Source organism: Myxocyprinus asiaticus, chromosome 8 (assembly GCF_019703515.2).
Source record: "Myxocyprinus asiaticus isolate MX2 ecotype Aquarium Trade chromosome 8, UBuf_Myxa_2, whole genome shotgun sequence".
NCBI lineage: Eukaryota > Metazoa > Chordata > Actinopteri > Cypriniformes > Catostomidae > Myxocyprinus > Myxocyprinus asiaticus.
The window spans coordinates 28,496,508-28,509,750 of NC_059351.1; positions in this window are offsets into that span (position 1 = coordinate 28,496,508).

Consider the following 13,243-nt stretch of genomic DNA (forward strand, 5'->3'; position numbering starts at 1 on the left):
TATGTTACTGATTGCATACATTAAGCATTTCAAGTTCATATTGTAAGTTTGAAAAAAGTATAGTTACTCATTACATGTTTTTAAACTATTCTTTTTGAAAGAAACATGTTAGTGTATGCTTATCCAGTAAAATAATGTTTGCCATAGAATACATTTACCGGTGAAATTAGACATTACATTTGGCAGTATCAGGACTATCAAATATCAGGACCATTAGCATTTTTATACATTATATTCAGCATATAGTTTAATATAGTACAATCATCTAATTCACTCTCTCATCCTCGACCTTAGATATCCTTAGCTTATTGTATTACATGTGCTTGCATGATGAGAAGAAACCATCTAAAACATTTTAAAAGCCAGCACACTTGGACCTCTGAGACACTGTGACATCCATGAAAGCTGAAAAATTGATAACATTGAAACTGAAATCAGGTATGATGTTGCACGTGTGTAATCAAAATGATGGCGCTCCCTTTCTCCATTGCAATCAGTTTGACTGACATGGATGCACGCCCTCGTGTGCTCTGTAATGTTTAACGGAGACTCGCTTGTGGTAAAGACAATCCCTATTGATTCAGTTCACTCGACATTGCATTTGAACGCTATGGGGAAAATCCCTTTTCCATGACCTAGTTGAAGCCTTTGTATCATAACGCCAATCTTGTGATTGGCAATGATGTTTCAGCTCCACCCCTTTAGGCGTGCATTTGCCCTATATAAGCGGGCACTCACTCATAATTTCTTCAGAATTTCTTCCTTCAAGACTGACATAGTCTCGTCTTGACTACGACGTATCATCTCATCTTGATCAGCCTGCTCTTTGCCATTGACGGACACCCTTCAGCAGACAGGATTCCCTGCAGATGCATCAGGACGTACTTTGCCTGAGTCAGGCCTGCAGTGAAATTTCACCCATCCCTTCTAGTGTTCCGGCGAAGAAATCTCTACGCCTCGCCGCCAAATTGGGTTCAATGCTCAGTGAGACATCTACCCGCTTCCTGCAGCATCCAGGCAGGAGTTGTATCCTTTCAATATATATAAAATAATTCCGTCCAAGTGACATAAAACACACATAAAAGAACTGCTTGTTTGTACGTGTCTTTTTAAAGATGTCGTATCGCAAGTGTTCCTGTGAGCGATACCATCACTCATTAGACCAACATGAGAGCTGCGTTCACTGCCTGGGCCGCACCCATGCCGAAGCAGCTCTCATGGGGACAGACTGCCCTCACTGTGAGGACATGAGTATCAAGACGCTCTGCTCTTGGGTCGCCCTTGTTCTGAGGGACGATTCTAGCTCCTGCACCCTTCCGACCACTTCCTCTGTATTAAGTCTCGAGGGACCACTTGAGGAAGCACGGCGGGGCTGCGAGGTAGAGATGGAAGAACCCAAGGAGGATCACACACTGGCGCAAGCCCCACGAGTCCCTTGATCTTCCCACACAGCGTCTTCACCAGTGCAGTACGCACATGATAACCTCCAGCCCTCTATGAATGAGCATGGTGTTGTCGTATTCGGCGGGTCTGACGATGGTAGTGATGCCGTGTCCCTTGCAGCATCAGAGAATGATCCATGGCACTAGCCACTGAAATGAGTTACTCCGCGTCATTGCCCTGGCAGGCGAGGAGTTCGGCCTTGAGTGGTTGCCTCCTGTCGAGCTGGAAAATTCTCATCTGAATTAATGATTCCTGCACACCGTCCGACATCATGGTTCGGAAAGCAGTGTCATTCTTCCCTGAGGTTCACACGGAGCTTACTGAGACCTGGTGCACGCCCTACTCTGTGGCGCCCAGATTGGGGCTGCCGTCCTCAGGTATATTTTAACGTCTCTCTACTGTGACGCAAATACCGCTGTCAGTCCCCAGTGGGAAGAATCCCCCTGGAAGTATAGTGCTTATAGTAATCTAGAGCTCCTGCCTTTTTCTATTACATTTCGACTCGCCCTTCCCTGCTATTCTTGCCAGGAATGAATCAGTTTTTATTGCAATGCTTCCTTGAATGGCGCACGTACCTCATAGCGGCTGCTCGATGCATGCTGAAGGCAGAAAAAGCTCTTTCTTCCTTTCCAACCAAACTCATTCGCCATGATAACCGTGGGTGATTGGTGTCTATTGTTAGCTCGCTGGAGTCTTTACACTATTAGCACTGTGCACGGATGCGTGACACGCTCTAAGTGAGACACTGCCTTCTGATAAGCGGCAGCTATTTGTGCCCATTATCCGTGCCCACCCACGCATTTCATGATCGCGTGGCGTGCTTCTGGGCATCTCAGAGAAAAATCAACCCACACTCCACACAAAATGCTCCCATCTTATAAACGGCTGCTCCCCTCGAAACATGCGTGAAACTTGCCGCCCACCCGTGCATTATGCGGCCACATGGTGCGCATTACCGAGTATTTCTCAGTGTGTTAAAAAAACAGTAGTGTGCGGTTATACATTCCGGTTCGTGGCGTGGCCGCCTCACTTCAACAGCATTCTATCCTCCACGTTACAGTGCAGGATATGCCCATTCTGTGCTTTGAGGTAGTAAATCTCCTTGTGAGAGATGCAATGGGGTCGTTTCCCATACGGTGCACAGAGACAATGTCACAGGCTTTATTTTCTCATCATAACGCAGAAAGACGGTGGCCTCCGGCCTATCTGCATCTGTGACATTTGAATTGAGCCCTCTTTGGGTTCTGTTCATAATGATCACATACAAAGAATTCTCTCTCTTATGTATGCATGCTCATAAACCATAACTTAGTTTACTTATTAACTTTGGCTCATGACATTCTTGAGATTTTGCCTTGCTTCCCTAACATGGGTATTCGATCCAATTCGCACGCAGACCGCCTCGCTTCAACAGCATTTTGTCCTCGACGGTTCCGTCATGGGACGTGCCTGTATTATGTGCAGAAATTCACAATCTCGCAAAAGATGTGATAGAGATTGTTCCGAGCTGCCATGCCCGAAAAGAGTTTTACAACTGCTACCTTTTCTTTCCGAAGAAAGGCGGCGGTCTTCGGACAATTTTAGATCCGAGACACTTGAACATCATGCTTGCAAAATGCCCATTCAAATGTTAACTCAGAAACATCACACATCTGCCCACAGGACTGGTTTGCGTAAATAGATCTAAAGGACGCATACTTTCATATCACAGGCTGTTCTTGAGATTCACGTTCGAAGGGATGACATATCAATTCAAAGACCTTCCCTTCGGATTGTCTCTGGCCCCGTGCACGTTCACGAAATATGTCTATAAGGAACACCATTTTGCAAGCTAGACTGTAGTCTCCGAGATGCCTCTAAGCACTAAAATGGCTTACATTTTCGGATTGGTGCTCTTCATGCAACAAAGACCCAGTGAATTGCTCCATAACGGAGATCCTTAAATTCCTTCAAGAGAATGCAGGTCTTACTCCATCAACACTTAAGGTCTATGTAGCAACCATATTGGCATTTCACGCTGGTTCCTCTATAGGCAGACATGTTTCTGATCATAAAGTTCCTTAGGGGAGTGAGGTGCTTAAACCCCCCTCGCCCTGCTACGGTTCCAACATGGGACTTAAATCTGGTTTTGAGGAAGCTCACGAGCCCCCCGTTCGAACCATTGGAATCAATTGAGTTGCGTGTGCTCTCTTTAAAGACTGCACTGCTGTTGGTTCTGGCCTCAGTAAAACGGGTTGGTGATATACAGGTGCTGTCGGTTGACAGTTCATGTCTGGAATTTGGTCTGGGGCTTTCAAAAGCCACCATCAAACCCAAAAAGGCTATGTGCCTAAGGTGTTTCCACACCCTTCAGGGCTCAGATAGTGCACCTACAAGCTTTCTCTTCTCCACCATCTAATTCAGATGAGGAGCGGTTAGTGCATTTATTATGCCTCGTGTGGGCATTGCACACGTATGTGGAGTGCACTCACCAGTTTAGACTGTCAGATCAGCTCTTCATTTGTTATGGAGGACGTCCAAAAGGCATGTCCGTCTTCAAACAAAGGGTCTCTCACTGGATCGTTGATGCGATCACCCTCGCTTATGAGTCACAGGGCATTAGATGCCCTAATGGCGTAAAGGCGCATTCAACTAGAGGCATGACTTCCACATGGGCATGGACAAATGGTATATCTCTACAGGATATATGCTTTGCCGCAGGATGGTCTTCGCAGAACATGTTCGCAAGGTTTTATAACCTTGATATGGCATCCATCGCTTCGAGTCCTCTCTGTTTAGAGAGTTACTATTCCTTCACCCAGCAGGTGAGCCCAAGCTCCTTATTTGGGTGGGCTACCTGTTGTAATTTTAATACAGCCGCCTGGGTAGGCTGCTATCCAATTTACGCCCACTAGAAGTCACAAGCACTTCCAATAGAATAAAATCTCCCTCACTACATCTGGTTATGAAGGGGTTAATTATTCTGTGTGTATTATATGACTCATATAGATCCTCAGATTAAGATTAACTTCCTGGTTTTCACCATGTGAGATTATTCATTTTCTTACACACTTGAAGACATATAACTCCATTTCCCATAGCGTTCAAATGCAATGTCGAGTGAACTGAATCAGTAGGGAATGTCTCCAGTTACTCACGTAACCTTGGTTCCCTGAGATGAAGGGAGTGAGCGACGAGCAAAACTTGGCCACACTACTACATCAGAGTTTCGAGGAATGAGTGACGCATTCTTGTTCCTAAATCAGAAATTCTGAAGAAATGATGTTTGAGCGCCCGCTTATATAGGGAAATGCATGCCTAAAGGGGCTGTAGGGTTTTACTGGTTGTTTAGATCAGTGTTACTATCAGAAATAATTAATAATTATTTATTTCGTTATTAATTAATATTTAAATTAATTAATTGAATCTAACTCATTAAAACCTCATATGGGGCTCCAGTAAATGTAGTGTGCTACGTTTAGGAGTGGGTTTGGTTATTAGCAATAATTAATAATTATCAAAGACAACTATTAATTATTAAAATCAATAGAATATTGATGAGAATCAGTGTTAGCTTTTCTAATCCTTTAAATCAACAATTATCAAAGATAATCGTTAATTGTTAACATCGATGAAACATTAATTAAAATTAACACTAGCTTATTGATCATTCAAATTCAACAATCATCAAAGATAATTATCAATTATCAAAAATCAATAGAATATTAATAAGGATTAACATTGACGGGGCACCACCCTGGAATCAGGGACTAATAACCAGATAGTATAACAGTCTCAATATTAGATTGTTTTCTCAGGAAAATCGACATCTGAAGAATATCGATTTTCAGGAAAAAAAAACAATGAATGAAGGCTTGAATCCGAGCACTGACATCCCGTCAGCATGACACAGGCGTATGCAAAACAAACCAAAACACTTCTCATTGTAATATAAACAAAGTTTATTTATGCAGTAATATCAATTAATAATTAATACAATGCAGTCAATAAACTTCCGACTTACAACTACAAACTAATCAGTGATATGATTAGATATGGAAATCAAAATAATCCTATAACACATGAGCGTGTGTGTGTGTGTGTGTGTGTGTGTGTGTGTGGTTAGTACGAGAGAAAGAGAGAGAATAAAGTGACAACCCTAAAGCCGATTTTGCGATCGTGGGAGAGAAAGCAGCTGTTAGTTTATCACTCAGAGACACGGTGGACGGCTCGTAAACAGTCCCGCGTTCTTTGACTCTTAGTGGATAACTCAGTTTGCCGGTCTCACCAGCGACGGCGAAAATGCACAACAGTCCAATTTGGTTGGACCACACAGCAAAACAGATTCATGATAATTAATACCCTGAGTATTAATAATGAGTGGACATGGCGGTCCGTAAACTGTACAAGCAAAAACCTTGAAACACAAGAATAACACAATATAATATTCTATCTCTGCCCAGACGTAAACCTCTTACTTGAATCGCATGAGGATGCAGAATGTGTGTTCCTCCGTCCTTTAACTCCGACCCGGTTCCTTGAGGCTCGTGTGATGATGGGAGGCCGTTTCCTTGGTTGAACACAGAGTAATCTCAACTCGTCCAGCGAGATGGAGATTGTATGGCCACAGTTTCAAGTCGGACGTTACTTCCTTGTGCCATGAGGTTGCACCTGAGAGCAGCGACGATCTACGTCTATACTCGGCGAACAAAGTTGCTGGTAGCAAATCCCGGAAGCATTTCAGAGGTATTTCTACTCCTGATGATGTCATGGTTTGAGGGACGTTCTGTTGTGTGCCTCATCCAATAGGAGTTGAGAGTTCGATCCTTTAGTGAGCAAGGCTTCATGGGATTTGTAATCTGTTTTGGACTCCCTTTGTTTGATTTTGGTGCGATTTTTATCAGTAAGATTTACGACTTGGTGTGTGGGGGCTGAGTTAGGTTTTACGACTGTGTAAGGCCTGCCTCAGACACGGAGGCAACTGAGATTCGTCACTACGCCACCACGAGGACCTAGAGCGCATTGGGAATTGGGCATAACAAATTGGGGAGAAAAAAGGGGAGAAAAAAATATATATACACTACCGGTCAAAAGTTTAGAAACACTTGACTGAAATGTTTCTCATGATCTTAAAAATCTTTTGATCTGAAGGCGTATGCTTAAATGTTTGAAATTAGTTTTGTAGACAAAAATATAATTGTGCCACCATATTAATTTATTTCATTATAAAACTAAAATGTAATTAAAAAAAAGTTTTTGAAATTGATGACTTGGACCAAATAATAAAGAAAAGCAGCCAATAAGTGCCCAGCATATAGATGGGAACTCCTTCAATACTGTTTAAAAAGCATCCCAGGGTGATACCTCAAGAAGTTGGTTGAGAAAATGTCAAGAGTACATGTCTGCAAATTCTAGGCAAAGGGTGACTACTTTGAAGATGCTAAAAAATATAACAGAGTTTTGATTTATTTTGGATTTTGTTTAGTCACAACATAATTCCCATTGTCCCATTTATGTTATTCCATAGTTTTGATGACTTTACTATTATTCTAAAATGTGAAGAAAAAAAATTATAATAAAGAATAAGTGTTTCAAAACTTTTGACCAGTAGTGTATATAGGCAAGTGCAAATTAGAATGAAGGGGTTTAATCTACCATAAATTATGGACACATTTTTGTCAAAGTTATCCTCCTGTTTTGGCTAGTGAAAATGCTGTGTGGTTGTTGACCTTGAAACACTTCTAGCCATAGTGGCCAGTAAGCCAAAAAGTTAGTATCAAACCCTGATGCTGTATATATCATTTACTACCAATGCACACTAATTTTATATAGCATTTATTAATCTAAATGTTCATTTTTAAACAAACTTCAGTTCTTTGTTAGTTCATGTTAGTTCATAATGTATTACATGATGTATCAGATTATATTATTTTATGTTAAATATGTATTAATATAAGTAGAAATTAACCTTAACCCAGACAAATACTGCAACAAGTATTGTTCATTGACAGTTCATGTTCACTATTGCATCAACTAATGTTAAAATGTACATCCTTATTGTAAAGTGTTACAGAGATGATTTAGTTAAATAAGGAAACCTTGACTTTTCCAAATTGATTTGAAGATTCTTTATGAATGCAGTCTATGACCTCACCTGTGCGCCCACGATGTACAGTTGTGCTCAAAAGTTTGCATACCCTGGCAGAAATTGTGAAATTTTGCCATTGATTTTGAAAATACGACTGATCATGAAAAAAACAAAAAAACAAAAAAAAACTGTCTTTTATTTAAGGATAGTGATCATAGGAAGCCATTTATTATCACATAGTTGTATGGCTCCTTTTTAAATCATAATGGTAACAGAAATCACCCAAATGGCCCTGATCAAAAGTTTACATACCCTTGAATGTTTGGCCATGTTACAGACACACAAGGTGACACACACAGGTTTAAATGGCAATTAAAGTTTCATTTCCCACACTTGTGGCTTTTTAAATTGCAATTAGTGTCTATGTATAAATAGTCAATGAGTTTGTTAGCTCTCACGTGGATGCACTGAGCAGGCTAGATACTGAGCCATGGGGAGCAGAAAAGAACTGTCAAAAGACCTGCGTAACAAGGTAATGGAACTTTATAAAGATGTAAAAGGATATAAAAAGATATCCAAAGCCTTGAAAATGCCAGTCAGTACTGTTCAATCACTTATTAAGAAGTGGACAATTCGGGGATCTCTTAATGCCAAGGTTAGGTAGACCAAGAAAGATTTCAGCCACAACCACCAGAAGAACTGTTCGGGATACAAAGAAAAACCCACAGGTAACCTCAGGAGAAATACAGGCTGCTCTGGAAAAAGATGGTGTGGTTGTTTCAAGGAGCACAATACGACGATACTTGAACAAAAATGAGCTGCATTGTCAAGTTGCCAGAAAGAAGCCAATGCCACAAAAAAGCCCAGTTACAATATGCCCGACAACACCTTGACACGCCTCACAGCTTCTGGCACACTGTAATTTGGAGTGACGAGGCACAAATAGAGCTTTATGGTCACAACCATAAGCGCTATGTTTGGAGAGGGGTCAACAATTATTGTGCTCCTTGAAACAACCACACCATTTTTTTGCATGATCAGTCATATATTTGAAATCATTGCCAAAATTTCACAATTTCTGCCAGGGTATGCAAACTTTTGAGCACAACTGTATGTCAGAGACTTGTTTGTAATTAAGGTGTGGCTGAGCAGCTGAGTGACCTGAACACGGGGAATAGAGCTATAGAAAGGCACAAAGAGGGCAAAGACTGGGCCAAGCCTGAGAGAGAGACAAGGAGAGAAAAAAAAGAGAAATAAAGAGTTAGATAGACACATCCTCAACTTTGTTGAAAGGTGAAAATGCAGTATGATAAAGTACAAATAAAAAAGGTTCATGGGGCCTGGGTAGCTCAGCAAGTAAAGACACTGACTACCACCCCTGGAGTCGCAAGTTCGAATCCAGGGCGTGCTGAGTAACTCCAGCCAGGTCCCATAAGCAACCAAATTGGCCTGGTTGCTAGGGAGGGTAGAGTCACATGGGGTAATCTCTTTGTGGTCACTATAATGTGGTTCTCGCTCTCAGTAGGGCGCATGAGTTGTGTGTGGATGCTGCGGAGAATAGCGTGAAGCCTCCACATGCGCTATGTCTCCGCGGTAACGTGCTCAACAAGCCACGTGATAAAATGCACAGATTGATGGTCTCAGATGCGGAGGCAACTGAGATTTGTCCTCCACCACCCAGATTGAGGAGAGTCACAACGCCAACACAAGGACCTAGAGCGCATTGAGAATTGGGCATTCCAAATTGGGGAGAAAAAAAAAGGTTCACAACAACCATACTGTATGTTAAGAGTTATTTTGCCCATCCTGGCAGCAGAATAACAGATGGACAGTACCATCACTGACAGCTCCACCACATACTGCATTTTGAAGGCTATCAGTACAATATACAACAGAAAAATGCTCACAAGTCATACTTGTTTCAGTAAGAGCATTCATAGACATTTTGAAATAATTTACTCACATTAAAAAACATGAAAACATTGAAATGTCACTTGTTTCTCTTTTATTGGTGGTCAACTTCAAGAATATTTCAAATATTCAGATACTATATAAAGAGCAGAGGAAACCTACAGAACTGAAGATGAAATACATGCCCTGGTTTCAAGCAAACACCTCCTGGATTCATGTCAAAGCCACAGCCTTCTTCTGTTCCTACAAGACCGTAAGCTTTGAAAACCATGAAGCGAATGTCATAAGCACAAAAATAAAAACCAAGATGGCCAGTTAAAATACTGTATATATGCAGTAGCCATATTAACACTACATAACAATTCAGTTATGTATATATTTATGTATCGAACGATACATACTGTACACGTATATATATTTTTACATCCCCCATATATATATATATATATATATATATATATAATATACATACACACAGTTGTGCTCAAAAGTTTGCATACCCTTGGAGAATTGGTAATATATGTACCATTTTTAAAGAAAATATGAGTGAGCAGGCAAAACACATTTCTTTTATTTCTTATGGGATTCATATTCATCTGTAGACTATAACAGAATGGCACAATCATAAAACAAAACATGGCAACAAAGAAAAAAATGAAATGACCCCTGTTCAAAAGTCTGCATACCCTTAGTTCTTAATACTGTGTATTGCCCCCTTTAGCATCAATGACAGCATGCAGTCTTTTGTAATAAGTCTATGAGGCCCCAAATTCTTGCAGGTGGTATAGCTGCCCATTCGTCTTTGGCAGATTGGCTTCAATATAAGCAGTTTTTAGACTAACGAGAAAGTTTTGAGTTCTGAAACTTACAAGAAGTTTTTATAGTACAATTACCTCTTATATGAATTTTGATTTCTCAGTTCATGACCCCTTTAATGTACAATGATCATAATGCAAGGCAAGCACGATGCAGATAGATGTCCCTTTTCAGCAGAATTTAGTGTCAGATTTGGCTGTTGAAATAAAATAATCTAGATGGGTGGCATAAACACACAATATTATTTGACTGTTTTCTGACGGTTTCGTACTTTTTAGACTAGTCGTAGTCAACTCCAAAATGTACGTTTAAACGTCAATGAAATTAGTCGTTCCACACATCCCTAGAATGGAGCCAACAATATGCAAAATGATTGGCATGTCATTGGCTGATTTATACATTTAAAACATTACAACTGCATGAATAAATAACAATAGAAGAGTGATTTACCAGCCTAACCCATTGGAACAATTACTGGACCAATTATTAGTGACCATAAACCATATTATAAAGTAACAGATGAATCTCAGTCAAAATTCTGTATAATTTGATTGATCTTACAGCCTTTGATGTCAACAAAAGATATGGGAAGCATATTCTCCATCCTTCTGAAAGTTGATAAGCATATTTATTTTACTATCCTAACCATGCATTATAGTGTAGTTTAATTTTATTGTTTGCATTTAGCATTGTTTATCCTGCTGTCTGCGCCCTTATCAGAACCGACCTGCAACTTATTTTTGATTTGCGACCACCCAGTTGACCACTGCCCTAAAGCACCACTGTGCACTTTGGCAAGGCATTCTACTCCAGGTTAACCACCAACAGTTAGTACAATGCAAGGTGGATAAAAGAACTTGCTGAATGACACAACAAAGTACATTCTCCACACTTCAAACCATCAAATATTTAAAATTATTAAAAAATAATTTACATTCTAATGTTTAAACTGAATTCCTCTCATCTGTATTGGAAAAAAGGCATTAAATGCTTTGAAATGTTTTTAGTTAATACTGATATATATTGATTTATATTAAGTGTGAAGTATGTTCCAAATAATGAATCAGTGTTTAATTTGTTTTTATCAAGAACAGCATTTAAGAATATTCAGATTTACATAATGCATAATGGCTCAACCTAGTCTCATAGAATTAACGTTACTATTACTATAATTTTTCAAAATTACTTTTACGTGCCGCGTTCTACTGTATGTTTTGCTGCAGTTTCCTGGTGAAACTAACACTACAGGTGCTTCAACAACTGTGCATTTTATTTACTTTCAGACAAATCATGAACACAACGGCTGATTATGACTTTATAAATACTTATTTTTCCCACTATTATTACTCACACACTGTTATATTATAACATCGAAACACTTTTACTCTAAGGCATCGTTTGAAAAACGATAAATTTGAACTAAGGCTGTTAACTTAACGTGTTTAATCAGTGCGATTAATTATGTAAAAATAATGCGTTAAAAAAAATGAACACAATTAATCATGTCCCCGGACTGTAATAACAAATACACCTACCATTGGAGCAATTCAGGCTTGAAGTACCACCTGTTTTCTCCAGGGGGCATTAAGCGAAACTCCAGCTGATAGGGCAACCCAGAAAACAAACCACACTTATCAACAGCAGACAGCACAAGATCAGTCTCAATCTTGCGTTCATACATAGCTTGATGGAGCACAAATTCAAACGCAGGGATCTCAAAACTTGTTTTTCTACATTTCAAACTATGTCAAACTTGACACAGCAAGCTAAAAAATTGAATGTTTATGACGCAGTGCAACCAAAGTGAGACATTCCAAAAGTGTCTGTCTGACGTATGTGTACATGGACGCGTCCTTAAAAATGCCCTAATAAAAAATATATCAGAAAGATTGATGAATTTAATTTAAAAAAGGATTGCTGTGGACTGTAGGCCAATGATTGGCTTATGTTAAATAATATGGGAATAAACGTATTCTAAATACTTTGGATTACTACTTCAGCAGTGGTAGATTTTTTCACTTGTTTTGACTATAAAAACTCTGCCAGTACAGTAAGACAAAATACACATTAAAAATGCATTCTCTGAAAAACCTAAATATCTTATGCAGTGTTGTTTCTAAAACAAGATAAATCTAACTGATCTTGTTTTAAGGATTTTTAGATATTTGTACAGGAAAACAATGCAAAAATTATTATCAAGAATATGATTTTTGCCCTAATGTCAAAGGTCTTACTAGAAAAAAAGAAATTATGATACAACGTGAATTTTCTTGATAAAAAAATATGATTGTGCCTGTGCATGTAAAATGGCTAGAAATAGCATTTTAGCTTAACGTAAAGCTGACAATTTACACAAGGTTTATTTCTATTTCTTCTGCTCCAAACTTACTTCTCTGTCTGCTCGTATGAATGTAACACATCATAAGAAAGTGTTTCACTGCTGTTCAAATGCACTTTGAATCACATCATATATATGTATAAATGTTTTCCATCTGAAAGGACTAAATATTAAATTAAACAAATTACAATAAAATGCAAAGTATTCTCTTCAGTAATCAAAATACTTTTTGAATGTAACTGTATTGGAATTACCAATGATTTCAATTGTAACTGTAGTGGAATACAGTTACTTATATTTTGTATTTTAAATACGTAATCATGTTACATGTATTCCGTTACTCCCCAACCCTGTATATATATATATATATATATATATATATATATATATATATATATATATATATATAAAATTATAATACTATAATCATTGTATATTGAATTATTGTTATTTCAGGGGCTTTCTCAACAAATATTTTATATGTGATTAATTGTAATTAATTTGATTAATTATTTGGCAACCATGTATTTAATTCAATTAAAAGTTTTAAACAATTGACAGCCCTAATTTTAACGCTTGTATTACAGACTCACCTACATTTACACACTTATTTCTAAGTAATTAGCTTCTGTTAGGTTTAGATTAAAGTTTTAGGTTAGGGAGGTATG